Source organism: Neomonachus schauinslandi, chromosome 13 (assembly GCF_002201575.2).
Source record: "Neomonachus schauinslandi chromosome 13, ASM220157v2, whole genome shotgun sequence".
NCBI lineage: Eukaryota > Metazoa > Chordata > Mammalia > Carnivora > Phocidae > Neomonachus > Neomonachus schauinslandi.
In genome coordinates, this window is record NC_058415.1 from 37,269,328 (window position 1) to 37,284,491 (window position 15,164).

General features: G+C 35.0%; 1 pseudogene; it reads right to left on the minus strand.

Moving 5' to 3' along the window:
• LOC110573819 overlaps positions 1–10,998 on the minus strand; it is a 31,030-nt pseudogene extending 20,032 nt beyond the window's left edge.
• Positions 10,999–15,164: the final 4,166 nt, after the last annotated feature.

Here is a 15,164-nt window from a genome sequence, read left to right on the forward strand (position 1 = left end):
AAGGAAGGAAGGAAGGAAGGAAGGAAGGAAGGAAGGAAGGAAGGAAGCAAAACATTCACAAGATCTCTATTGTGGCAGAGTAAGGGAATATGTAATCTACCTCAAGGAAATAAGAATATGAGGGGCAGGGGGAGGCATCACATGATTTTACTAATGAAGATACAGTGCCAGATAAGAGGAAGATGGTGCTAATGATAATAGTATCTAATGATTGATTCTGATGTGCCAGTTGATAAGGCACATAATGATTTTTCTCATTTAATTTTTTAAACAACTATAAGATAGATATAAGTGTTACTCCCATTTTAAAGATAAGAAAATTGAGGTAAAATTTATATTATTTGCCCAAGGCCACACAGTCATACCAGCTGGAGATGGAATTTGAAACTGTGTTCCATGACTATTAAGCACAATACAATAAAAGCTATTATTAAATAAAGATCTGCTCTCTTAACTTTTCTGGGGAGGCTGGGGTCAGGGAAACATGGGATATAATGTATGCAATGGATATGGACTGTAGGACAGCTAAAAATTTGTTTATTTAATTAGACATGAGTCTACAGTTTAAATACATGCTAATAGGGGCACCTGGGTGGCTGAGTCATCAAGCGTCTGCCTTTGGCTCAGGTCATGATCCCCTGGGATTGAGCCCTTCATTGGGCTCCCTGCTGAGCAGGGAGCCTGCTTCTCTTTCTCCAGCTCTTCCCTGCTTGTGTTCCCTCTCTCACTGTCTCTCTCTGTCAAATAAATAAGTAAAATCTTTAAAAAAATAAATACATGCTAATAGAATGTTCTGTAGTACATGTTGAATAAATATTATCAAAGTTTATGGTTATCCTCATAAGTTTGTAAAGATAGATATTAACACTTTAAATTTTCATTTCATAAATTTTCATTTGATAAAACCCTCTGTACTTTCTCAATGTCACACTCTGAATCCCAACAATTTCCTTATGCTCGAAGCACAGCCTCTGAACTGCTAATGTAAGAAAGCTTGTGTGCAGGGTACATTGGAAGAGAGAGAGGCTTTTTTTTTTTTTTTTAGACTCTTAAATTGCTCTGACCTTTTGAATGAATCTCTGCCTTGTTTTAAAGAATCAGTGAAATCTGATCAGAACGATTCTCAGTCTGTTAAGTGAAGCAATTAATTTTGCATCATTGCACTACCTGATATATTATTAGCAGTCATTTTCCACAAACACTGTCAGTATGAAGGAGTTTCACTATGAGCCTCCATTCTCTGCATCCAATAGCATTTCTACCTCACTCAGCGGAATAGAGATAAACTTAATAGTAAATGTTCTTGAATGGGGAGTAGTCACTCCATAAAAATGTCAGTGTTCCAAGTTTCTGTGACATTTCTGCTCACTATTTTTCAGTTGCTAGAATGTTTATTACAAACTCTTTATCTTTAAGAAAATCCAGTGACGCAGACAATTATCATACAACTTGTTATTTCACTACAGAATCCCTTAAGAGGTAGTCTGTCTATAGAAGATCAATTATAAGTTGTGACATAAACTTTTTTAAAAGTTCTAACATGGTGGCATAAAGAAAATATTTAACTTTTTTTTTCTTACTTCCTTACCTCCAAAGGAAACTTCACTTATCTTTGCCAGAAGATTGAACTCTTGTTCAAAACATTTTACATCTGAGAAGGGGTACTAATCAATTCTCAACACCTTCCTGAGAAGAGAAGGGTCAAAAAAAAGAGATTATTCTCATATCAGGAGCGGCCACTCCTATTGCTAGTATGTTCCACAGTAACTAATACTACTAAGTCAAAATGAATTGACCCTAGAAAGTTTTAAAAGAATGTACAATATGTCAGATGTTTCCCCAAAGGACATGAGATTCCCAGTCTGGGATTCTCCCAGTTCTCTGTGTGAGGACAAGTACAAAAGGGAGGAGTGGTAAAAGAATGATTTAAAGAGATAAGATATTTGGGCAGAAAATAACAATATAGCTTGGGATTCTCTGGAAAATGTAGGAAGAAGAAAATTTGATAAATGCATTAAGTGTCTCTAAGGATTTCTCATTCCTTTTTTTTTTTTTTAAGATTTTATTTATTTATTTGACAGAGAGAGACACAGTGAGAGAGGGAACACAAGCAGGGGGAGTGGGAGAGGGAGAAGCAAGCTTCCAGCAGAGCAGGGAACCCGATGCGGGGCTCGATCCCAGGACCCCGGGAACATGACCTGAGCCAAAGGCAGACGTTTAACGACTGAGCCACCCAGGGGCCTTCTCATTCCCTTTTTCAGAAGTTGACACTCCTGTGCTTAAAATAATATCTATTGAAGACATTATGGAAACTTCAATTACAATTTTGTATCATCTTTTCTATTGGGGGCAGACTAGACAAATTATTTATTCATGATGATCTGCTTTTCACCTTCTGTAATCTGAAGGGCATGCTCATCAGTTGTTGAGAAAAGGAATTTTTAGAATCTTGGAAGGAGAGCTTATTCTTCAATGTAGTATACACTTCAGCTCTTATCTGTAATCTTGAAACAAAATGGAAATTTCTTGCAACAGACAAATCTTACATATAACAGAAAGATATGAGCAGGTAAAGGACTTCAATTATTGGAGTTTCAAGATGAATGAGAACTGTGACGGCTCTTGAGTGCCCTGGAGGTGGATGATAATATTTCAATCACAAGGATATCAATGAAAAAGAGAAGGAAAGACGGCTTGAGGGAGCATATATAGCTCACCATGGAAATGAAAGATGAAAAAATATAACAGAGAACTCTAGGACAGTGAACTTGTCACAGAAAACAAGTACAGAAGACACACTTATCTTCTAAGTTATAGTAGAAAAAAGGAGTGGGGAGAACAGACAGTTTATGAAAGGGAATAAGAGCTGTTATATATTTGCTAGATCTTACAGGAAAAAGAGATCAAGGACATAGTATTAAAACTTTGGGTTTCAATTAATAATATTCATGAATCAAGTACTTCCTCATAACTAGAAGCCATAGGGTTTTATAACTTTCAAATTAATTTTAAAATATAGCCTTTATAACAAAATTTTTTTTCAGGTATCAGATTTATAACTTAAAAAATGAAGACTGTATATCTTTACATTTCCTCCCTTCCAAAATATCTCATTGAAATTATGTTAATTACATGCAAAGAGGAATAAACATAGAACTGATAACTGAAAGTGACTTGGGTTATTGTGGACCAGCAACAGATACATTCTTAAGAACAAAGTATGAGAGAGAGAAAAGGAAAGGGGATAAGCCAAAATAGAAAACATTGCAACTAAAATATATACTTAATAAGGCAGCTTCAAAGGTTGGTCTTTTCTTACTGGCAGATCCCTGAGAGTGATTAAGACCTAAATCAGATAGCATAGACAGCTGGAGTAGGCTGTAGTTTAATAATGAGTTTAGGGCGCCTGGGTGGCTCAGTTGGTTAAGCGACTGCCTTCGGCTCAGGTCATGATCCTGGAGTCCCGGGATTGAGTCCCACATCGGGCTCCCTGCTCAGCGGGGGGTCTGCTTCCCCCTCTGCCCTCTTCCCTCTCGTGCTCTCTGTCTCTTATTCTCTTAAATAAATAAATAAATAAAATAAAATAAATAATACTGAGTTTAAATAGTTTGTTCCCTACATATGGAATAGAGTTCCATATTAGTTTCTCATCCCTGTGCTCATAGAGAAATCTTAAGTATTACATAGAAACCCAGGATAAAAAATGATATCTGGTCTCTTAAGAAATTGAATCATCTTTTAAGGAAATGCAAAAACATATCTTAGAATTTTTAAAGAAATGCATTTTTCAGGGATAGAATAAAAATAATTCTGGCACATAAATTTAAAATAAATTTCCAGTGTAGAGAACAGAAAAAAAGATGAAGTGGTGAGAATAATCAGAAAAATAACAGATAGAGGGGATCAATCCAGAATACCCTATATTCAAGTAACAAAATTTCTATTAAAAAGAAAGAAGAATAGAGAAAATGGTGGCACAAGAGGGAGAAAAGCAGAGCAATTATATATAAAAAATAATAATACAAACTTTTGAGAACTGAATAGATTTATTTATAGAATTATGTGCCTATTGAGTATGAAGCAGAATGGAAGAATGTCCACACCTAGAAAGAGTCTTGTGGAACTTCCTTATATCAAAAGTATAGATAGAATTCTTAAAGTTTCCAGAATCAAAGATTCGTTTGCCTAAAAAGAAATAGTTGAGCTGACATCAGATTTCATCAGTAGCACTGGATACAAGAGAAGATGTAGAACAGCCAGACTGTCATCCACCTGTTGGGGTGTGTGTCCTTAAAGAAGTTATTTAACCTGTCTGTGCCTTAAGAGATTAGAATACATTTGAGTTTGAGCTTTGAAAGGCAAAGTTTTAGTGACAAGGATTATGAAATTAAGAACCAATGAGGATCATTAAAAAAAAAAAATAGGTAAGTCTCACATTGTTTTAAAAACATTGGAACAAAATTTAAATGTGATTTAAGAGAAAATGATTTCTAACATAACATTTCTATCATAAAGAAATGATAAAAACATTGAATGTAACTGTGTCAACTACCTGCAAATATGATGGAAAAGAAACAAAATATCCTCCTTATTAAAATGAGGTAATTTTTTAAAAACAGAAGTAAGTTCCAATTATACTTTTGTATCATAGTGGAGGCATAGTAGGAACTCCTTGGAAAGTATTGGGCAGGAGGCAGTGTGGGCAAGAGCGGGAAAAGAGAAACAACGTTGGTTTTATGTAAATCTATGAATTTAAGCCAGTATGTTTGAAAATTTCCTGGATACAGCAAATCTACATCACGGGTGTGATTAGGCTCATAGGTTGGATAAATTACCTTTATGCCTAATTTGCTTCATTTTTTCTAAGATTATTTATTTAAATATTTGAGATAGACAGAGAGTATGAGCAGGAGGAGGAGCAGAGGGAGAGGGAAAAGCAGACTCCCCAGTGAGCAGGGAGCCAATGCGGGGCTCAATCCCAGGATCCTGAGATTATGACCTGAGCTGAAGGCAGACACCTGACTGAGCCACCCAGATGCCCCCTAATTTGCTTCATTTTGATTAAATTACTTTCATGAAGAAATTACCATTGGGTATAAAGTGAAATGAAAAGCCACTCTCCTGGTACTCTGGGTAATTTGGTCACTCTGGAAGTGGTCTAGGCTATTAAAATGATTTCTCTTCTTCTATAACATCCCAGGAAGATTATACATGACCCAAAGTTAGAGTTTAACACTCAACAATTACATTAACTTAATTACCATCTTATAAGCAATTTTTTGTTTTGTATTTGAGTCACTCTAAGTACCAACAGCAGGTGGTTCAATTGCATTTATAAACCTAAAGTAACTGTGGGAATGCAAACTGGTACAGCTAATCTGGAAAACAGTATGGAGGTTCCTCAAAGAATTAAAAATAGAACTACCCTATGACCCAGCAAATGCACTATTTGGCATTTATCCAAAGATACAAACATAATGATTCGAAGGGGCACATGCACCCCAATGTTTATAGCAGCAATGTCTACAATAGCCAAAATATGGAAAGATCCCAGATGTCCATCAACAGATGAATGGATAAAGAAGATGTGATATATAAATATATATCTATATATCTGTATATCTATATCTATATATCTATATATATGGAATGGAATATTACTCTGCCATCAAAAAGAATGGAATCTTGCCATTTGCAACAACATGGATGGAACTAGAAGATATTATTATGCTAAGTGAAATACATCATTCAGAGAAAGACAAATACCATGTGATTGCACTCATATGTGGAATTTTAGCCACATTTTCATTAGTTTGATGACAATAACACAGTCAGGTTTATTATCCTCCAAACATATGAACATAGGGGAAGGGAAGGAAAAATAAAATAAGATAAAAACAGAGAGAGAGATAAACCATAAGAGACTCTTAACTATAGGGAGCAAACTGAGGGTTGCTGGAGGAGGTGTAGGTGGGGGATGGGGTAATTGGGTAATGGGCATTAAGGAGGGTACTTGATGTAATGAGCACTGGGTATTATATGCAACTGATAAATCATTAAATTCTACTCCTGAAACTAATAATACACTATCTGTTAACTAAATTGAATTTAAATAAATAAAAATAAATAAATGAATATAAATAAATAAACCTAAAGTAAATATTCCATACCTTGACATTATAAATGTAACAACATAACAAGTACAATTTAAGTAGAGGGAGAGCTAAGGTAGGGTCTGGTAAAGGAGCCTGTTTCTTAGCCTTTCAAGAAGGAAAAAATGGTATGGCCTATATGTAATATCTAAAGAAATAGAAATTTAGATACACTTACAGAAATGAAAACAACAAATAAAAAAAAACTAAAAGTAAACATCTAATTAAAAAAAACTTGGAAAAGTCATAGAGGAGGGAAATTTTGGATGCCATATGAGGGTTATTAAGTACCATATTTTTAAATGTGGAACTAGACTACATTCTACTTAAAACTGATTAATTAAAAAGTGACAAATAATTTTTTAACTGGTGCAAAAGTGCAAAATGCCTTCCAGATGATCCCAAACCAAAAAAGCGTTAAAAGTGGTCATTTTGGGGCAAGCCTAGACCTAATCATTGAGGAGCCCAGGACAAGAAGACACATACCTGCATTAAAATAATTTACATTTATTAAATTAAAGATAAACTGTTAAATAAAATATAATCAATTCTTCTACATTAACTAATAATAGCTTTATAACATAACAAAACAAAAAGGAAGAAGAAATTCATCAATTAACCTAGGCAATGAACTCATTTATTACTGTGTCTGTCTCATTGTTATGTTGATAAGTTGGTAGTATTTTATGCAATAAAATGGAGACCCATATAATTCACAAAGTATTACATATATTTCCTAAAATTCCATCTAATGATGTGAGTAAAATCGCTTCATGCAAGATTTTAATATAACTGCCGTTTTACTGTGGGTGAAGCCAAATTAAACAAATTTTTTGAGTCTGTGTAGTTTTCACAATGTATTTTTTAAATAATTATTTCAGTTTGGAGAAATTTTCATTCTGCTGAGGCGGCAACAACTGATGTTAATTACATTTTAAAGCAATACTTAGAAGCTGAAATAAAGCTTCCACTCATGTTAGAACATTGGAACAGAATCTGTCCTAGATGCTCTACGTGTTCACCTAATTCCCCTTTTCTGCTCTTTATATCTACCCAGTAACAACTCTCACACGTCCCCTTTTCTGGTGAATTGCCCATGACCAAATGATAGCTACCTTGCCTGGTTGGACACACCAACTCCTCCACCTCCACCCACAGCCAACTAGGGCTTGTACAGAAGGCCAGTCCCTTGTCACAAAGTGGGGCTAACTGTGGTGCTGTCTGTGCTGCTGAGATCACCTTCTTACTACCTTTTGGCATCCTGCCTCATCCAATTTTCCTCACTCCCCTCCTCTGGAAAATAGCATTCAACATACCACTTGAACATAAATCTCCACCTGAGCCTGCTTCTAGGAGATGTAACTTAAATCAGGGTCTAATATGATAAATTATCATCACATAAATTTAGACTATTTTTAATTTTATGTATAACTTACCATCTTCATATCATATATCCCGATCTTCACTGTTTTTTTTTTTTAAGATTTTATTTGTTTATTTGGGAGAGAAAGATAGCATGAGCAGTGGAGAGGGGCAGAGAGAGAGGGATAAGAAGTCTCCCTGCTGAGCCAGGTGCCCCACACAGGTCTCGATCCCAGGACCCTGGGATTATGACCTGAGCCAAAGGCAGATGCTTAACCAACTGAGCCACCCAGGCAACCCTTCACTGTTTTTTTTGTTTTTTTTTTAAAGATTTTATTTATTTATTTGACAGAGAGAGACACAGCTAGAGAGGGAACACAAGCAGGGGGAGTGGGAGGGGAAAAGCAGGTGTTCTGCAGAGCATGGAGCCCGATGCGGGGCTCGATCCCAGGACTCTGGGATCATGACCTGAGCCGAAGGCAGATGCTTAACCATCTGAGCCACCCAGGCGCCCCTCCTTCACTGTTTCTTAAAACAACATATAGATCTATAAAGGAAGGTAAAAAATAATCATGTAAAATAATTTAAAATAATAATGAAAATATAATTTTTTAAAATTTATAATTTTAAATTAAAATTTATAATTTAAAAAATAATTTAAAATAATATGTAAAATATCACACCTGTTACATCTGGTCCTAAGGGGTACAACTATTTAAGATTGCGGTTTCCTGTTATTAGCAACAGTTGATAATGGTGTCCTAAATGGTGAGTACCTCTGCAACAACTAAATGGAACATGAAAGATATTAAAAAAGGATGCCCAGTGTAAGATGGAACCATGCTTACAGTTAGATCCCCTGAACAAAATGCCACTTGAGATGATATTTTTTCAATGAATAGGTGAACATTTTACGATTCTGACATAATAACTGAGATAATGAGGAATACGTAAAAAGAAATTTGCCATGGAATCTCAGGATGCACATAGGATACACATATGATGCTTTGCTATAATGATTTAGGATAAGAAAAATGACTAGATTCAATGGACATGTCTGTTTTAAAAATGAATTAGGCTATTTTTCAGAAGTTTTTGACTTACACTGTATTTTCAGAAGACCATGGTTAAAGGAAAAGGTAGTAGATTGAGATTTTGGAGACCTAGTATCCTGCCCTAATTTTCTTATATATTTCTATGCTCTTAGGCAAATCAATGTCTCAAAGACAACCAGAAAGAACATACTGCCTACCACCTCCAGGCCCATCTCCTGTGTGTGAGTGAGCAGGCAGGTGATTATATCATTGGAAATGTATCAGAGTTGCCAAAAATGCATCAAATTGGCTACATAATAAAAAACAATTACATATGTGTTATTCAGAAACACAAAAACATGCCAATAATTTTTTAAAAACTAGTAATCTACCCCTCTGGTCCACACATTTATCCCTGTCATCATGGCTTCAATCATATGAAGGTCTTAGACTTTAAGGCTACTGTCACACCTGTATGTCTACAGAACCACAGTATATTCAAAGATCTGCCATCTCCCAAGAGATATGGTATCATAAAACATCTCATAAATGTATTATATCAAATTACTTTTCACTTATTTTCAGTTCTTTCCAAAACAGGTTAAAAATAAATTCTTTTTTCATACAGTTTCTTGAATTTATCTCTGATTTACTCTCACTGGTTATGGTTTCCTTCAAAATTCTTAATAAAAGCACAAAAAACTCCTTTATAAAGAGGTTTGAGTGTATAGTAAATCAAATAGTGAAATACTACAATCCGTAGGAGATGTTTAAAATAATCAGGTATGCCCCAGAAATGAGATTTGAATGAATGAATCTTAGTATAGATTTGATTCAAGAAAGAGCAGACATATAATTTGCAGGTCTTTTGTTGACTTGAATTCAGTATATTTCACACAAGGGATTCTCTGCTATAAGTGTGTTTCGATGAGGTTAGTTCATGAGTGGGGAAAAAAATTGACTTGGATCACAAATATTAAAAAAAAAAAGGAATTTTTGCCCATTTAAGCCATTCAAATCCACAGGGAGTTAGCCACATTTTCATTAGTTTGATGACAATAACACAGTCATGTTTGTTACTCTTAAAGCTCGATATGCCAGTGTTATTTTAAATTGTTCTCTCACATTGACATTGTTGCCTTAGAGGTGCATTATTTCTGTCAAGCTACTTTCACATAAATCAGTACAACATCCTATATTCTGCAAAAGGAAGAATGCTTTCTAAGGCTCAACTTCTATGAAAGAATAACTTAAATACTTAGAAGATACTTTCATTATTTCATCTAAAAGAATATTGCTTATCATGAATTTAAATATCCAGGGATATATGTTGAGTAAGTAATTCTTGACTTTTTTGAAGTCTAGAATTTAGTCTATGCGCCCTATGACTTTGTATTGGTGATTTTGAAACAACTGTTGATTTTATGGTCCACGTTGTTTTAGAAAGTATTTCATGTATTTCTAAAAGACAGTCATGCCAACCACATAGAGCATGTTGATTTCAGCCATTCAGATAGAAGACTTCCTTTCACTTTGATACATACTCCAAAGGCCACCAAAATTAATATTGATTATGCCATATAAAATATACTTAAAAAAATTTTCAAAGTAGGCTCCATGCCCAGTGTGTAGCCTAACCCAGGGCTTGAACTCATGACCCAGAGATCAAGAACTAAACTGAGATCAAGAGTTGGATGTTTAACCAATTGAGCCACGCATGTGCCCCTAAAGTATACTTTAAGTCAGACCATTCTCAAGCATACACTATAACATAATGGAAATCCATCCAGCTGCTTTAGCATGATAAAGTAAACTTTGGATTTCGTGGGGAAACTACTCTGGCATTTTGTGTTGGTTAAGTCCTTTACATTTATTATCCACTTGAACCTTAACTATGAACCCTAAGGTATTACTTTTCATATCTTGTGTGGAGGAAAGAGAGTCTCAGAGAAGTTAAGCATTAATTATCTTACCTAAACTTAGGTATCTAAAATTTGCAGGAAAATGCATATAAATTAAAATTGTGTCTTTCTTCCATTATACCACACTGCATTATGTTCCTTATCTTAATGAAAGTGTACAATCAGAAATACTTCACCTAATATACCATGAGTTCTTTAGCGGAGTAAAGACAGTATATTTTATTCCCCCACCAAAAATTAGTGGTTGCCATCTTCCTTAGTGTTTACAAGCTGAAAAACTTCTGTAATGTTTTACTGGCAATAATTGCTTGAAGGTGTTTTGTACCTTGGAGCTCAAATTATCCCTCTCTCTACCTGAATGGAATTTTTCCACTTATGGTTTATATGAAATATACCAGATTGTGGAGTAATATTCTCAATTTGCATGTGACGATAGGACATGACCAAATATATATCCCACAAGCAACTCAAACCTCGATAATCTTGATAGCCCTTAACACTTACTGCATTTTCTTTCCTGTCAATCATCTTCCCGTGTGTGAAATTCAGACCTGACACCGACAGTATAGCCCCAAACCAGTGCCCATTCCATATGATTAGTATTCATATCACAGTAGTTAGGGAATATTTTGAATATCACCTTTCAGGATTTTTTCTATTACCAAAATAACTACAAATTCGAGGCATACATTTCAAAATTTTCAAGTTTGTTTTTAATCCATTTCCAATGAATTTCCAATTCTCCCAGTACTGCATGTAAATAAATCAGGATTCTGATCTCTCTTCAATTTCATTTCTGCCCCCCTGGATTCACTGTTTATTTTTATTATTTTTTAAAGATTTTTATTTATTTGAGAGAGAAATAAAGAGAGAGTGGGGGGACAGAGGGAGAAAATCTTCAAGCAGACTCCCCTCTGAGTGTGGAGCCCACCCGATGTGGGGATGTATCTCACAACCCGTGAGATCATGACCTGAGCTGAAACCAAGTCAGACACTCAACCAGCTGAGCCACCCAGGCACCCCCCCACCCAAGGATTCATTACTTAATAGTTAGATAACAATAGATTCCTAATCAGTGTTCTTATCTTTCTCTCTCTCTTTTTCTGTTTCATGGTCCAACTTATCTACTTCTCCAAAGTTAATTTTGTGGAGGACAGTCCTTTCCTGACAAATCTTTCATGATTGTTCATGATTATTCAAAATATGTCATTTAATATTTTTATCTTGGCCTTTCATGTCTTCTATAATATAGCCCCTACATGTATTTCCATTATTATTCTTCATTATTACCCTTCTATATCTCTGCATTGATTGAATTAACTCTCCTTTTTGCAATAAGCCTCCCTTGCTTTTGTGTCTATGTTCATGATGTTTCCTCCACCTCCCGTGCTGTTAACCTAAATATCCATGTATTCAAATTCTACATAACCCTGAATACAAAACTCAAATACTATCGCATTAGCGATGTCTTTCTTTGTTCCCTCTGTTGCTAGTAGTTTTGTCTGTCAATTTCTATGATTCCTGTATATACATCCTTTGAGGTACTTATTAACTTTGCGGTTGCAGTGCCATTTTGGTTATCTATGTTATAGCCTAGATCTATTGCATAATAAAGGACATCCTCCATTAGACTCTTTAAGCACTGGGTTCTGATCCAGGTCATATTTTTTTTTAAATAATTTTTATTTAAATTCCAGTTAGTTAACACACAGTGTAATATTAGTTTCAGGTGTACAATATAGTGATTCAGCACTTCCATACAACATCTGGTGCTCATCACAGCAGGTGCACTCCTTTATCACCATCACTTGTTTAACCCATCCTCCCACCCACCTCCCCTCTGGTAACCATCATTTTGTTTTCTATAGTTAAGAGTCTGTTTCCTAATTTGCCTCTTTCTCTTTTTTTCCCCCTGCTCATTTGTTTTGTTTCTTAAATCCAGATGGTATTTGTATTTATTTTTCTCTGACTGACTTATTTCATTTAGCATAATACTCCCTAGCTCCATCCATACTGTTGCAAATGGCAAGATTTCATTCTTTTTATGGCTGAATAATATTCCATTGCATATATATATCACTTCTTATCCATTCATCAGTCAGTGGACATTTGGGCTCTTTCCATAATTTGGCTATTGTAGATAAAGCTGCCATAAACATAGGGGTGCATATATCCCTTTGAATTAGTACTTTTGTATTCTTTGGGCAAATACCTACTAGTGCAATTTCTGGATCATATGTTAGTTCTATTTTTAACTTTTTTAGGAACCCCCATACTGTTTTCCAGAGTGGCTGCACCAGTTTGCATTCCCAACAAACAGTACAAGATGGTTTCTTTTTCTGCACATCCTCACAAAAGCCTGTTGTTTCTTGTGTTTTTTATTTTAGCCATACAAACAGGTGTGAGGTGATATTGCATTGTAGTCTTTATTTGAATTCTCCTAATGATCAGTAATGTTGAATATCTTTTCATATGTCTGTTGGTCATCTGGATGTCTTCTTTGAGAAATGTCTCTTCATGTCTTCTGTACATTTTTAAAAATTGAATTATTTGGGTTTTGGGTGTTGACTTGTATAAGTTATTTATATATTTTGGATACTAACCCTTTATTGAATATGCCATTTGCAAATATCTTCTCCCATTTTGTAGGATGCCTTTTAGTTTTGTTAAGTGTTTCCTTTGCTGTGCAGAAGCTTTTTATCTTGATGAAGTCCCAATAGTTTATTTTTGCTTTTGTTTCCCTTGCTTCAGAAGACATATCTAGAAGGAAGCTGCTATGGCCAAATGTCAAAGAGGTTACTGCCTGTATTCTCCCCCAAGATTTTAATGGTTTCAGGTCTCATATTTAGGTCTTTAATCCATTTTGAATTTGTTTTTGTGCTTGGTCTAAGAAAGTGGTCCAGTTTCATTCTTTTGCATGCTGCTGTCAGTTTTCCTAATACCATTTGTCGATAAGACTGTCTTCTTGCTATTGGATATTCTTTCCTGCTTTGTCGAAGATTAATTGACCATATCTTGTGGGCTCGTTTCTGGGTTTTCTATCCTTTTATATTGATCTATGTGTCTATTTTTGTGCCAGTACCATACTGTTTTGATTACTACAGCTTTGTAATATGACTTGATGTCTGGAATTGTGATGCCTCCAGCTTTGCTTCTCATTCTTGAGGTTACTTTGGCTATTGGGCATCTTTTATGGTTCCATCAATTTTTAAGATTCTTTTCTCTAGCTCTGTGAAAAACGCTGATGGTATTTTGATAGGGATCGAATTAAATGTGTAGATTGCTTTGGGTAGTATAGACATTTAAAAAGTATTTGTTCTTCCAATCCATGAGCCTGTAAAGATTTTCCACTTCTTTGTGTCATCTTCAATTTCTTTCATCAGTATCATACTGTTTTCAGAGTACAGATCTTTTACCTCTTGGTTGGGTTTATTTCTAAGTATCTTATTGGTTTTGGTACAATTGTAAATTTCATTGATTCCTAATTTCTCTTTCTGCTGCTTCATTTTTGATATATAGAAATGCAACAGATTTCTGAACGTTGATTTTGTGACTTTACTGCATTCATTTATCAGTTCTAGTGGGTTTTTTGGGTAGTCTTTTGAGTTTTCTTTTCTTTTCTTTTCTTCTTAAATATTTATTTATTTTATTTAGAGGGGGGAAGGGACAGAGGGAGAGAGAGAGAGAATCCCGAAGCAGAATCCCCACTGAGTGTGGAACCCAATGCGGGGCTTGATCCCAGCACCAAGGATCATGACCTGAGCAAAAAATCGAGACTCAGCCACCCAACCAACTGAGCCACCCAAGTGCCCCAAGTTTTCTATATAGAGTATCTCATCATCTTCAAATAGTGAAAGTTTTACTTCTTCCTTGCTGTTTTGGATGTCTTTTATTTCTTTTTGTTGTATGATTGCTGTGTCTAGGAGTCCCAGTACTATCTTGAATAAAAGTGGTGAGAGTGGACATCCCTGTCTTATTCCTGACCATAGAGGGAAAGTTCTCAGTTTTTCCTTATTGTGGGTGATATTCACTGTGGGTTTTTCATATATGACCATTATTTTGTTGAGGTATGTTCCCTCTAACCCCACTTTGCTTGAGGGTTTTTATCATAATGGATATTGTACTTTGTCCAATGCTTTTTCTGCATCTATTGGAAAGATCATACAGTTCTTATCCTTTCTTTTACTAATGTGTTGTATCACAGTGATTGATTTACAAATATTGAACCATACCTCCAACCCAGGAATAAATCCCACTTGATCGTGGTGAATGAATTTTTTTAATGTATTTTTTAATTTGGTTTGCTAGTATTTTACTGAGAATTTTTATATCAATGTAAATCAAGCATATAGGCTTGTAGTTCCCTTTTTTGGTGGTGTCTTTATATGGTTTTGTATCAGGGCAATGCTGGCCTCATAGAATGAGTTGGGAAGTGTTCTTTCCTTTTCTGTTTTTTGGAATAGTTTGAAAGAATAGGTGTTAACTCTTCTGAAATTATGGTTTTTTATAATATTCTCTTATAATTGTTTATATTTCTGTGTTGTTGATGGTTATTTCTCATATCTCATTTGTAATTTTATTTATGTGGGTCTATTTTCTTTTTCTTTTTGAAAAGTCTGGCTGGAGGTTTATCAAAGATAAATGATGTTTTGATGTTTTCAAAGAACCAACTCCTGGTGGCATTGATTGGTTCT